The sequence below is a fragment of the Hippopotamus amphibius genome, chromosome 15, assembly GCF_030028045.1.
Source record: "Hippopotamus amphibius kiboko isolate mHipAmp2 chromosome 15, mHipAmp2.hap2, whole genome shotgun sequence".
Lineage (NCBI taxonomy): Eukaryota > Metazoa > Chordata > Mammalia > Artiodactyla > Hippopotamidae > Hippopotamus > Hippopotamus amphibius.
Window position 1 is genome coordinate 25,322,007 of NC_080200.1, and position 15,386 is coordinate 25,337,392.

The following is a 15,386-nucleotide window of genomic DNA, read 5'->3' on the forward strand; positions in this document are numbered from 1 at the left end:
TGCAGATTGCTAACAAACACATGAAAAGATGCTCACCATCACTAATCATCAGAGAATTGCAAGTCAAAGCCACAATGAGGTATCACCTCACACCAGTCAGAATGGCCATCATCAAATAATCTAGAAACAACAAATGTTGGAGAGGTTGTGGAGAAAGGGAACTCTCCTGCACTATTGGTGGAATGTAAGTTGGTACAGCCACTATGGAAAACAGTTTGGAGGTTACTTAATAAACTGAAAATGGAACTACCATATGACCCAGTAATCCCACTCCTGGGCATATACCCAGAGAAAACGATAATCCAAAAGGAAAAATGTACCATAATGTTCATTGCAGCACTATTTATAATAGCCAGGGCATGGAAACAACTGAAATGCCCATCAACAAATGAATGGATAAAGAAGATGTGGCACATATATACAGTGGAATAGTACTCAGCCATAAAAAGGAATGAAATTGAATTATATGTAATTAGGTGGATAGACCTAGAAACTGTCATACAGAGTGAAGTAAGCCAGAATGAGAAAAATAAATACCATATGCCAACTCATATATATATATATGGAATCTTAAAAAATGGTACTGATGAACCAAGTGACAGGGCAAGAATAAAGATGCAGATGTAGTGAATGGACTTGAGGACACGGGATAGGGGTGGTGTGAAGGGGAAGCTGGGATGAAGTGAGACAGTAGCATAAACATAGATACACTACCAAATGTAAAATAGATAACTAGTGGGAAGTTGCTGTATAACAAATGGAGACAAACTCAATGATGGGTGATGCTTTTGAGGGCCAGGACAGGGTGGGTCAGAGGGAGTTGTGGAAGGGAGGGGATATGGTATATGTATAAATACAGCTGATTCACTTTGATGTACCTCAAAAACTGGTAGAAGAGTTTAAAGCAATTATATTCCAATAAAGAGCTTTAAAAAATCTTCTAACAAAGAAAAGTCAAAGACAAGATAGCTTCAGATGCAAATTCTATCAAACATTTGGAGAAGAGTTAACACCAATCCTTCAGAAACTCTTCCAAAGAATTGCAGAAGAAGGAACACTCCCAAGCTCATTCTAGGATGCCGTCATCACCCTGGTCCCAAAACCAGACAAAGATACCAAACTAAAAGAAAATAACTGGGTAATATCACTGATGAATATAAATGCCAAAATCCTCAACAAAATTATATAAAACAGAATGAAACAACATATTAATAGGATCATACACAATGATTAACTGGGATTTATCACAAAGATGCAAGGATTCTTCAATATCTACAAATCAATCTGTTAATCACAGTGACAAAATGAGGAATAAAAACCATATGACCATCTCAATAGACATGGAAAAAAGCTTTTGACAAAATTCAATACCCATTTATGCCAAAGGAAAAATTCTCATTAAAGTGGGCTCAGAGGAAACCTACATCAACATACTAAAGGGTGTATATGACAAATTCACAACAAATATCATTCTCAATGGTGAACAACTGAAAGAATTTCCTTTAAGATCAGGAACAAACCTCGAGTTCTCCAGTCCATTCTCTGCACCTGTGTCCTTGTTCTTGTCACTGAGTTCATCAGTACCATTTTTAGATTCCGTATATGTGAGTTAGCATACAATATTTGTCTTTCTCTTTCTGACTTACTTCACTCTGTATGACAGACTGTAGTTCTATCCACCTCATTACATATAGCTCCATGGACAAAGCGAGAGAGTAGCACAGACATATATATACTACCAACTGTAAAATAGATAGCCAGTGGGAAGTTGTTGTATAACAAAGGGAGTTCAACTCGAGGATGGAAGATGCCTTAGAGGACTGGGACGGGGAGGGTGGGGGGCACTCGAGGGAGGGTGGGGGGGAGTCAAGGGAGGGAGGGAATATGGGGATATGTGTATAAAAACAGATGATTGAACTTGGTGTACCCCCCAAAAAATAATAAATAAATAAAATTAAAAAAAAAGATCAGGAACAAGATAAGGATGTCAATTCTCATCACTTTTATTCAACATAGTTTTGCAAATTCTAGCCACTGCAATCAGAGAAGAAAAAGAAATAAAAGAAGTCCAAATTGGAAAATAAGTAACACTCTTACAATTTGCAGATGACATTATACTATAGCTAAAGATTCTACCAGAAACCTACTAGAGATAATCAATGAATTTGGTAAAGTTGCAGAATATGTAATTGATATGGAGAAACCGCTTGTATTCCTATACACTAAGAATAAAATATGAGAAAGAGAAATTAAGGAAACTATCCCATTTACCATCACAACCAAAAGAATAAAATACCTAGAAATAAACCTATCTAAGAAGACAAAAGACCTATACTCAGAAAACTATAAGATACTGATGAAAGAAATCAAAGATGATACAAACAGATGGAGAGATATACAATGTTCTTGGATTGGAAGAATCAATATTGTGAAGATAACTAAACTACCCAAAGCAATCTACAGATTTATGGCAATCCCTATCAAATTACCAATGATATTTTTTCACAGAATTATATCAAAAATTTTACAATTTGTATGGAACACAAAAGACCCCGAATAGTGAAAGCAACCTTGAGAAAGAAAAACAGAGCTGGAGGAATCAGACTCCCTGACACCAGACTATACTACAAATCTAGTCACCAAACAGTATGATATTGTCACAAAACGAGAAATACAGATCAATGGAACAGGGTAGAAAGCGCAGAGATGAATCCATGCACTTTTTGTCAGATAATCTATGAAAAAGGAAGCAAGAATGTACAATGGAGAAAAGACAGTCTCTTCCATAAAAGGTGCTGGGTAAACTTGATAGCTACATGTAAAAGAATAAATTAGAGCACTCCCTAACAACATAAACAAAAATAAACTCAAAATAAATTCCTAAAGGTAAGAACAGACACTATAAAACTTATAGAGGAAAACATAGGCATAACACTCTATGACATAAATCACATCAAGATCCTTTCTGACACACCGTCTTGAGTAATGGAAATAAAAACAAAAATAAATAAATGGGACCTAATGAAACTTAAAACCTTTTGCACAGAGAAAGAAACCATAAACAAGACAAAAAGACAACCCTCAAAATGGGAAAAATATTTGCCAACAAGACAACTGACAAAGGATTAATTTCAAAAATATACAAACAGCTCATGCATCTCAATATCAAAAAAAACAAACAACACAATTCAAAAATAGGCGGAAGTTCTACATAGACTTTTCTCCAAAGAAGACATGCAGATGGCCAACAAATACATGAAAGGTGCTCAACATCACTAATCATTAGAGAAATGCAAATCAAAACCACAATGAGGTATCACCTCACACCGGTTAGAATGGCCGTCATCAAAAAAAATTAGGAGCAATAAATGCTGGAGAGGCTGTGGAGAAAAGAGAACCTTCCTGCACTGTTGGTGGGAATGTAACTTGATATAGCCACTATGGAAAACAGTATGGAGATTCCTTAAAAAACTAAAAATAGAACTACCATATGACCCAGAAATCCCACTCCTTAGCATATACCCAGAGAAAACCAGAATTCAAAAACATACATGTACCACAATGTTCATTGCAGCATTAGTTACAATAGCCAGGACATGGAAGCAAGCTAAATGTCCATCAACAGAAGAATGGATGAAGAAGATATGGCACATATATACAATAGAATATTACTCAGCCATAAAAAGGAATGAAATCAACTTATTTGTAGTGAGGTGGATGGACCTAAAGTCTGTCATAAAAAGTGCAATAAGTCAGAAAGAGAAAAACTAATACCATATGCTAACACATATATAAGGAATCTAAAAAAATGGTGCTGATGAGCTCAGTGGCAGAGAAAGAATAAAGATACAGATGTAGAAAAAAAGACTTGAAGACATGCGGAGAAGGAACAGGTGGGACAATAGTGAGAGAGTAGCATTGACATATATACACTTCCAAATGTAAAAATGGATGGCTATTGGGAAGCTATTGCATAGTACAGGGAAATCAACTACATGCTTGGTGATGACCTAGAAGGGTGGCATAGGAAGGGTGGGAGGGAGGCTCAAAAGGGAGGGGATGTGGGGATATATGTATACATATAGCAGATTCACTTTGTTTTATGGGAGAATGTAATGTAACATTGTAAACAATTATACTCCAAAAGAGATCTTAAAAAAATGAAAGCAAGTTAAGAAATATCTAACATAACATTGCATTCCAACATTCACATTATAGGGGTTCCAGAAAGAGAAGAGATATAAGGGGATTGAAAATGTATTTGAAGAAAATACAGCTGAGAACTTCTCAAACCTGGAGAAAAAAAACAGATATCCAGGAACCAAATCATAGAGGGTCCTGAACAGACCCACACCAAGACATATAATTAAAATGGCAAAAGTTAAAAGTAAAAAGAGAGTTCTAAAGGCAGAAAGAGAAAGACATAGTCATATACAAGGGAATCCCCATAACACTATCAGCCAATTCTCTGCAGAAACTTTGAAAGACAAAAGAGAGTGACATAATATATTCAAGTGCTGAAATGGAAATACCTGCAACCTAGGATATGCTACCCAGCAACACTATCATTTAGAATAGAAAGGGAGATTAAAAACTTCTCAGACAAGCAAAATCTTGCAACTTAATACCAATAAAGCAAATAACCCAATCCAAAAATGGGCAGAAGACCTAAATAGACATTTCTTCAAAGAAGACATGTATATGGCTAACAAACACATGAAAAGATGCTCATCACTAATCATTAGAGAAATGCAAGTCAAAGCCACAAAAAGGATGTAGTAATCTTCTCAAACTATTTCAAAAAATTGAAGAGGAGCAAACACTCCCAAATTCATTCTACAAGGCCACAATTACCCTGATACCATAACCAGGCAAAGGAGCTACAAAAAAGGAAAATTACAGGCCAATATATTTGATAAATATAGAGGCAAAAATCCTCAACAAAATGTTAGGAAGCAGAATCCATGATCAAATGGCATTTATTCCAGGGTCAGAGGATGGTTCCATGTTCAGAAATCAATCAGTGTGACATATCACATTACCAAATGGAAGGATACAAATTATAAGATCTTAATAGATGCAGAATAAAAACATTTGACAAAATTCAATATTTATTATTGATAAAAACTCTCATCAAAGTGGGTATAGAGGGAACATATCTCAAAGTAGTGAAGGCCATTTTGACAAATTCATAGACATCATACTCAATGGTGTAAAGCTAAAAACCTTTCCTTAAATTCAGGAACAAGACAAGGATGCCCACTCTTGCCACTGCCATTTAACATAGCACTAGTACTGGCAGTTCTAGACACAGCACTCAGACAAGGAAGGGAAATAGTGGGTTGCACAAAAGTTTTGCTCATATTTTTCCATAAGATGGCTCTGGTAGCACTTAGTTGTCTTTAACTTCATTTGAAACAATTTTGTTAGGTTGTATATGACAGTTGTCATATCAGAGTGTATTTAAAAAAAAAGACATCAAAATTGGTGAATTTTTGTGTAGCCATTTTACTATTGAATATGGAAGAAAAAAGCAATATTTTGGCATATAACATTTTATTATTTCAAAGAAGGTAAAAACTCAACTGAAATGTAAAAAAAAAGATTTTTGCAGTGTGTGAAGAAGGTGCTCTGAATGATTGAAATATCAAAAGTGGTTTGCACAGTTTCACACTGGAGATTTCTCACTGAATGATGCTCCACAGGCGGTTAGACCAGTTGAAGTTGATAGTGATCAAATTGAGAAATTAATTGAGAATAACCAATGTTATACCATATGGGAGATAGCCAACATACTCAAAATATCCAAATCAAGCATTGGAAATCATTTGCACCAGCATGGTTATGTTAATCACTGTAATGTTTGGGTTCCACATAAATTAAACATAAAACACCACTTGACTGTATTTCTGGATGTGATTCTCTATTTAAATGTACTGAAAACATTCTGTTTATAAAACAAATTGTAACAGGAAATGAAAAGTGGGTACTGTACAATAATGTGGAATGACAGAGATCATGGGGCAGGCAAAATGAGCCACCAACAACCACACCAAAGGCTGGTCTTCATCCAAAGAAAGTGATGTTGTGTATATAATGGGATTGGAAGTTAGTCCTCTATTATGAGCTCCTTCCAGAAAACCGAACAATTAATTCCAACAAGTACTGCTCCCAATTAGACCAACTGAATGCAGTACTCAATGAAAGGCATTCAAAATTAGTCAATAGGAAACACATAATCTTCCATCAGGATAATTCAAGACCTCATGTTTCTTTCATGACCAGGCAGAAAGTGTTACTTTTTAGCTTGGAAGTTCCAACTCATCCACCATATTCACCAGACATTGTACCTTCAGATTTCCATTTATTTTGTCTTTTAAAAAATTTTCTTAATGGAAAAAAATTCAATTCCTTGGAAGACTGTTAAAACGTACTTGGAACAGATGTTTGCTGAAAATGATAAAAAGTTTTGAGAAGATGGAATTATGAAGTTGCCTGAAAAATGGCAGAAGATAGTGGAACAAATTAGCAAATATGGTGTTTAATAACGTTTTTGGTTAAAATGAAAAATGTATCTTTTTATTTTTACTTGAAAACTGAAGGCACTTTTTGGCCAACCCAATAAAAGACATCCAAATTGGAAGAGAAGAGGTAAATCTGTAAATGTTTGCAAATGATATGATATTTTACATAGAAAACCCTAAAGTCTCCACCTAAAAACTATTAGGCACACATAAAGATGCTCAACATCACTAATTATTAGAAAAATGCAAATCAAAACAATGAGTATCACATCACATGCGGGGAGCAGCCCTGAGAAAGGGGTCCTGCTCCCAGGACATGGCCCTGGGAGCTGCCTTAATTCAAGGATTTGTGTAAAACAAACATAGCTCTCTGTCCCGCCACCCCTGACCTTGAGTATGTGCTTAAACAAAGAGCATGTGATTCCTTGGGCTGCAGTATGTGTTCCCACAGACTCCTTATTGTATGAGAACATCCTGAGACCATGTATGGTACAAGCTACTACGCAAGTTCCTGGTGCCCTTGAAGAGATAGAACAAATTATAACAAAGAAGGAGTCATTTCGTTTGATGTCCCCCTTTGTTCTGAGAGTGTATAAAAGGCCACCGCATAATAAAGAAGTTTGTCAGCTGCCCTAGAGGCTTCTGATCCTCTCGACCCCATCTTTTGTCTGTCTTTCTTTGTTTCCTAGCTGCATCGTGTTTGCCTAAGGACCTGATCGATTTTGTCGGCAGGCTCCGGCAATCACACATGTTAGAATAGGTATCATCAAAAAGTCTACAGATAACAAACGATGGTGAGGATATAGAGAAAAGGGAAACCTGTACACTGTTGGTGGGAATGGAAATTGATGCAGCCACTATGGAAAACAGTATGGAGCTACCTCAGAAACCTTAAAATAGGATTACTGGATGATCCAGCAATTTCGCTTCTGGGTATATATCCAGAACTCACAAAACACTAATTCAAAAAGATAATGCATCCAAATATTCATAGCAGCACCATTTACAATAGCCAAGATATGGAAACAACCTAAGTTCCCATCAACAGAGAAATGGATAATGAAGGTGTGGTATATGTATATTCAATGGAATATTACTCAACCACAAAAAGAATGAAATTCTCCTATTTGCAGGAATGTGGATGGGTCCAGTGAATGTTATGCTTAGTAAAATGTATAACCTTTAAAAATGCTGAATCACTATGCTCTATCCCTGAAACCAATAACATTTTGTAAGTCAATCATACTTCAATTAAAAAATTGGGTATCAATAAATCTGACTTGCTAAATGCAATGACATGTAAGAAATAATTTAGAATGTACCCATGAAAGCTAATTGTGAATTTTAAAATCATTTAAAAATTTATCATGAAGAAATATATATAAAGTAAAATGTGCCATTGTAACCATTTCAAGTAAGTGTACAATTCTGTGGCATCAATTATGTTTACTCTCTTATACAACAGTCTCCACTCTTTCCAAATATTTGCCATCACTCTAGATGGAAACTCCGTAACTATTAAGCAATAACTTCCCATTTTCCTCTCTTCCTAAGCACTGGTGGCCTCTAATCTTTATGAATTTGTATATTCTAGATATTTTATATGTGAGGTAATATGTTATTTATTCTTTTGTGACTTCCTTATATCACTTAGCATAATGCTTTTGTGGTTCATCAGTGTTGTACCATGTGTTTAAAGTATTTCCTGAATAGTATCAAATTGTGTATACATACCACTTTGTTTATCCATTTATCTATTTTTGGACACAATTTGTTTCTACTTTTGGCCTACTGTAAATACAGCTACAATGAACAACTCAAGTATCTGTTTTAGTCCCTGTTTTCAGTTCTTTTGGGTTTACATCTAGGAGTGGAATTGCTGGATTGTATGGCAAGTCTATGTTTAGCTTTTTAAGGAAACATCAAACTGCTTTCCACAGTTGCTATACGATTTTACAATCCCATCTTCAGAGTTAGAGAGTTCCAATTTCTCCACATCCTTAACACATTATTTTTCATGTTTTTGATATAGTCATCCTAGTAGGTGTGGAGTGGCAACTAATTGTGGTTCTCCTTTACATTTCTGTTGTGAATATTGATGTTGAACACCTTTTCATGTGTTTCTTGGCTACTTGCATACTTTCTTTGGAGAAATGACTATCCAATTCCTTTGCCTCTTTAATTAATTTATGCTGACATGCAACACTGTATTAGTTTTAGGTAAACAATATAGTGATTAGATATTTTTATCTGCTATGAAATAATCACCACGATAAGTCCAGTTACCATCCGTTACCATACAAAGTGCTTACCATGTATATTTGACTCTATTCGCTATGTGTATTTATCATCCTCATGATTTATTTATTTTATATCTGGAAGTTTGTACTTCTTAATCCCCTTTACCTATTTCATCCATCCTCCCACCCCTCTGGCAACTACCAGTTTGTCCTCTGTATCTATGAGTCTGTTTCCATTTGTTTGTTTCTTTTGTTTTTTATATTCTACATATGAATAAAATCGTATATATTAGTTTTTCTCTGACTTATTTTACTTACTGTAATACCCTCAAGATTTATCCATGTTGTCACAAATGGAAAGATTTCATTGTTTCAAAGTCTGAGTAATATTCCATTGCATATGTGTAGCACATTTTCTTTATCTATTCATCTCTAAGGGGACACTTAGGTTGTTTCCATATCTTGACTATTGTAAATAGTGCTGCAATGAACATATGGAAACATATATCATTTCAAATAATCAGAAGTGGAATTGTTGAGTTGTGTGGTAGTTCTGGTTTTAGTTTAGTGTTTTTTGTTTGTTTGTTTGTTTTTAGGAACCTCTACACTGTTTTTCATAGTGGGTGCATCAATTTATATTCCCACCAAGAGTGCATGAGAATTCCCCTTCCCTACATCCATACTGACATTTGCTGTTTCTTGCTTTTTTAATAATAGGCATTCTGACAAGTTGACACTTGTAAGTTTGTATCTCATTGTGGTTTTGATTTGCATTGTCTGATGCTTAGTGACTGTGAGCACATTTTTATATACCTATTGACCATCTGTATATCAGTTTTGAAAAATGTCTATTCAGGATCTCTGCCCATTTGTTTTCAGTCCTCCACATTCCTCTTTTCAATACAGCATTTTGCACTGTATACATTAATGAAAATTTGAAACAAACAAAAAGAACTTTAGTGAAACTCCCCTTCCTCCTCCAGCTTTATTGGATAATTTAAAATTGCATTTCTAAATTTCTATTTTCTACAACTTCTGTTGTTTTTTTCCATCTGACCTTTAAAAACTGATTACAGCAAGGGCAACACACTTATCTAAATGATATAGTATACAAAATAACATCTGGATTTCTGTGAAAAACAATTTTTCTGCAATTCCTGAATACTCCAAATTATTCTAAATCTGAGATAAGATGTTTACTATGAGTTTTAGATTTAGACTTTGAAAAACAAATGTGTTCTAAACCATTGACATCACCATCTGTATATTCAGCATCAAGGCTGTGGTGAAGTTGTTCCAGTTTATGCATTCATCTCAAGTTTTCTCCCATAGCAATTAACATGCATATTTGTCTTTTATTTTGGTTACACTCACTGAACTCTATGTTCTATGTAGGGCCTGATACAGATGTTACTTGATGTTATTTAACAGCTATTGAGGTCAGACAATGCAAGAGAGTCATTATGCTAAAATTAAAGTTATTTATGGAAGCTCATAGACACTTCCAAAATTGGTTTTACCTCCTACATGGGAACATATACAAGAAAGCCAGAGAGGAAAGATGGCTGTGAAGTAGAAGGACATGGAGTGAAACTGTCTCCACTGATGCATCAGGAAAACATCAAAACATGCAATAATTCACACAGAAAACTGGCTGAACACTAGCAGAAGACCTTGGACACCAGAAAGGACTACAAATATCCCAGCATAACTGGGTAGGACAGAAACAAAAACAAAAAAAAAAAGAGAAAGAGGAAGAGGGAAAAAAGGGATGGGTCCTACACCCTGGGGTGGGGGAAGCTGAAACAGAGAAAAGATTACTGAATTTGGGGAAACTCCCCTTATCTGACAGGGAAACACCTCTCCAATAGGGAATTTGATTGAGTCAGAAGGGAGGCATTTGGGACTGTCCAAAGAGGGTGAAACAGCTGATCCATGGCAAATGGGAAAGAGTGAGAAACACACAGAGTCTCCATACCATGGCCCTGTGTGTCCTGGACTGAGATATGGGTTCAGAGCAGTACATGGGGTCTGGGAGCTGGAACATGGGGCCTGGAGAACTGGCCCAGGGTGAGAATTATTGTTGGCTGTGGGGAGATAGCCTGAGGTGACAAGAAGGAAGAAATCCACAGCAGGGAATGCCTACCATGGAAAACTGGGCTACAGTGATAGCAGGATGCTACTGCTGAGTCACAAGCAGAAGGGAGGAGCCACTGTTGTAGCCTCTCTCTGTGCCTGTGTTGAACAAAAGGAGGCCTCCTCTGGGCCTGGCTGTAGAGTGCCAGTTGACAAGGGACAGGAAAAGCCCTTTTGGGGGCTGGCCCTGGTGTGCCTGCTGCCAAGAGCTAGAAGAACTCAGCACAATGGGAAGACTCTGGAGACACTCCTCTTACACCTGATCCTACTGGCTTCCCTGTGTAATTGGCACTGCCACCACCACCAGGGCTCCCATGACCCAGGCAGGGAACTACTGCTGACTCATATGCATGGGAAGGAACCAGCAGTGTACCCTCTTTCTCCCCACACACTGGCACCTAGAGATTAACAATAAAGGAAGCTCTGCCAGTCACAGATTAATACAAAAAGCTCCTGAGGGCTGGTTTTCAGGCACCTCATGCTGGGCAACTGCAAAGAACCATACTAAGGCCACATTTCCTATACAAGCCACATCCCTGAACATCTGGTGTCACCCCAGGAATTACTACTAGGCAGCATAGGGAAAGGAGACATGAAATACTATAAATTAGACAAAATGAGAAAACAAACACCTTGCAGGCAAAGGAGCAAGATAAAACCCCACAAGACCAAATAAATGAAGAAGAAATAGGCAAATTGCCTGAAAAAGAATTCAGAGTAATGTGAGTAAAGATGATCCAAAATCTCACCAACAAAATAGAGAAGATAAAGAAATATTTAATAAGGACCTAGAAGAATTAAAGAGCAAGCAGTAATGAATAACACAATAACTGAAATTAAAAATACTCTAGATGGTATAAAGAGCAGAATAACTGAGGCAGAAGAACGAATAAGTGAGTTGGAAGATAGAATGTTGGAAATAACTACCACAGAGCAGGAAAAAGAAAAAAAAGAATAAAAAGAATGGAAGACAGTCTCAGAGACCTAGTGACAACATTAAGAAACCAATATCCAAATCATTGGCATCCCAGGAAAAGAAGAAAAAAAGAAAGGGTCTGAGAAAAAATTTGAAGAGATTATACTGTAAAACTACCCCAACATGGGGAAGGAAATACTCAGTCCAGTGCAAGAAGCACAGAGAGTCTCATACAAAATAAACCCAAGGAGAAACACACAGAGACACATAATATTCAAACTAACGAAAATTAAACACAAAGAAAAAATATTAAATGCAGCAAGAGAAAGGCAACAAATAACATGTAAGGGAAAACCAACAATGATAATAGCTGATCTTTCTGCAGAAACTTTGTAGGCCAGAAGTGAGTGGCAGGATATGTTTAAAGTCTTGAAAGAGAAAAACCTACAGCCAAGAATACTCTACCCAGCAAGAATCTCATTCAGATTTGACAGAAAAATCAAAAGCTTTACAGACAAGCAAAAGTTAAGAAAATTCAGCACCACAAAGCCATCCTTACAATTGCTGAAGAAAGTTTTCTATGCAGGAAACACAAGAGAAGGAAGAGAGCTACAGAAACAAACCCAAATACTTAAGAAAATGATAATAGGAACATACTTATCAATAATTACCTTAAATGTAAATGAATTAAATGCTCAAACCAAAAGACACAGACTGGCTGAATGGATATAAAAACCTTATATATGCTGTCTACAAGAAACCCACTTCTGACCTCTGGACACATACACACTTAAAGTAAAGGGATCAAAAAAGACATTCCATGCAAATAGAAGTCAAAAGAAAGCTGGAGTAGCAATACTCATATCAGACAAATTAGACTTTAAAGACTATTACAAGATATAAGGAAGGACACTATATAATGATGAAGAGATAAATCCAAGAAGAAGATGTAACAATTGTAAATATCTAGGCACCCAACACAGAAGCACCTCAATACATAAGGCAAATGCTAACATCCATAAAAGAGGAAATCAACAGTAACACAATAATTGTAGAAGACTTTAACACCCAACTTACACCAATGAACAGATCATCCAGACAGTATATAAATAAGGAAACACAAGCTTTAAATGACACATTAAACCAGAGGGACTTAATTGATATAAAAAAACGTTCCATTCCACAACTGCAGAATACACTTTCTTCTCAAGTGCACATGGAACAGTCTTCAGGAAAGATCATATCTTGGGTAACAAATCAAGCCTCAGTAAATTCGAGAAAATTGGATCATATCAAGCATGTTTCTGATCACAACAACATGAGAATACATACAAATTACAGGAAAAAAAAAAAACTAAAAATTAACCAGACATGGAGGCTAAACAGTACACTATTAAACCATGAAGAAATCACTGAAGAAATCAAAGCGGGAATGAAAAAAAAAAAAACCTAGAAACAAATGACAATGAAAACACAACAACCCAGAACCTATCAGATACAGCAGAAACAGTTCTAAGAGGGAAGTGTATACCAATACAATCCTACCTGAAAAATGAGAAAAAACCTCAAATAAGCAATCTCAAACAATTAGAGAATTACACCTAAAACAATGAGAGAAAAGAGAAGGAAAAAGAAAAAATACCAAAGTGAGCATAAGTTAGGAAATCATAAAGATTAGATCAGAAATAAATAAAAAAAAATGAAGGAAGCAATAACAAAGATCAATGAAACTAAAAGCTGGTTCTTTGAGAAGATAAACAAAATTGATAAAACATTAGTTAAAGTCATCAGAAAAAAAAAGGAGAAGACTCAAATAAACAGAATTAGAAATGAAAAAGTAGAAGGAACAACTGACACCACCAAAATACAAAAGATCATGAGGGACCATTACAAGCAACTATATGCCAATAAATTGGATAACCTGGAAGAAATGGATAAATTCTTAGAAAAACACAAAGTTCTAAGATTGAACCAGGAAGAAATAGAAACTATGAACAGACCAATCACAAGCAATGAAACTGAGACTGTGATTTAAAATATCCCAACAAACAAAAGCCCAGGGCCAGATGGCTTCACAGGTGAATTCTATCAAACATTTACAGACGAGCTAACACCTACCCTTCTCAAACTCTTTCAAAATATTGCAGAAGGAGGAACACTCCCAAACTCATTCTACGAGGCCAACATCACCCTGATACCAAAACTAGACAAAGATGTCACAAAAAAATTACAAGTCAATATCACTGATAAATATAGACACAAAAACCTTCAACAAAATACCAGCAGACAGAATTCAACAGCACAAGAAAAACATCATACACCAAGATAAAGTGGGGTTTATCCATGGAATGCAAGGATTATTCAATATACACAGATCAATGTGATACACTATATTAACAAAGAGAAGGATAAAAAACATGATAATCTCAATATATGGAGAAAAGCTTTTGAGAAAATTCAACATTCATTTATGTTTAAAACTCTCCAAAATGTGGGCATAGAAGGAAATTATCTCAACATAACAAGAGTCATATATGACAAACTAACAGCCAATATCATTATCAATGTTGAAAAACTGAAACCATTCCTTCTAAGATCAGGAACAAGACAAAGGTGCCCATCCTCACCACTATTATTCAACATAGTTTTGGAAGTATTAGCCACAGCAATCAGAGAAAAAAACAAAACAAAAAAAGGAATCCAAATGGGAAAAGAAGAATTAAAATTGACTCTTTGTATATTACATGATATTATGCATATAAAACCCTAAAGACACTACCAGAAAACTGATAGCACTAATCAATGAATTTAGTAATGTAGCAGGATACAATATTAATGCACAGAAATCTCTTGAATTTTTATACACTAACAATGAAAGATCAGAAAGAGAAATTAAGGAAACACTCTCACTTACCATTACAACAAAAAGGATAAAATACCTAGGAATAAACCTGCTTAAAGAGGCAAAAGACCTGTATGCAGAAAAGCATGACACTGATGAAGGAAATCAAAGACAATACAAACAGATGGAGGGACATATCATGTTCTTGGATTGGAAGAATCAACATTGTGAAAATGACTATAGTACTCAAAGCAATTTACCAGATTCAATGCAATCCCTATCAAATTGCCAATGGCATTTTTCACAGAACTAGAACAAGAAATTTTATGATTTGTATGGAAATGCAAAAGACTATGAACAGTGAAAGAAATCTTGGGAAGGGAAGACAGAGCTGGAAGAATCAGGCTCCCTGACTTCAAAGTATACTACAAGGCTACAGTGATCAAGACAGAATGGTACTGGCACCAAAACAGGAGCATAAATCAATGTAACAGAATAGAGAGCCCAGAGATAAACCCACACATATATGGGCACCTTATCTTTGACAAAGGATGCAAGAGTATATAATGGAGAAAAGACAGTCTCTTCAATAAGTGATGCTGCAAAGATTGGACAGCTACCTGTCAGAGAATGAAATTAGAACACTTACTAACACCATACACAAAAATAATCTCAATATGGATTAAAGAACTAAATGTAAGGCCAGACACTATAAAACTCCTCAAGGA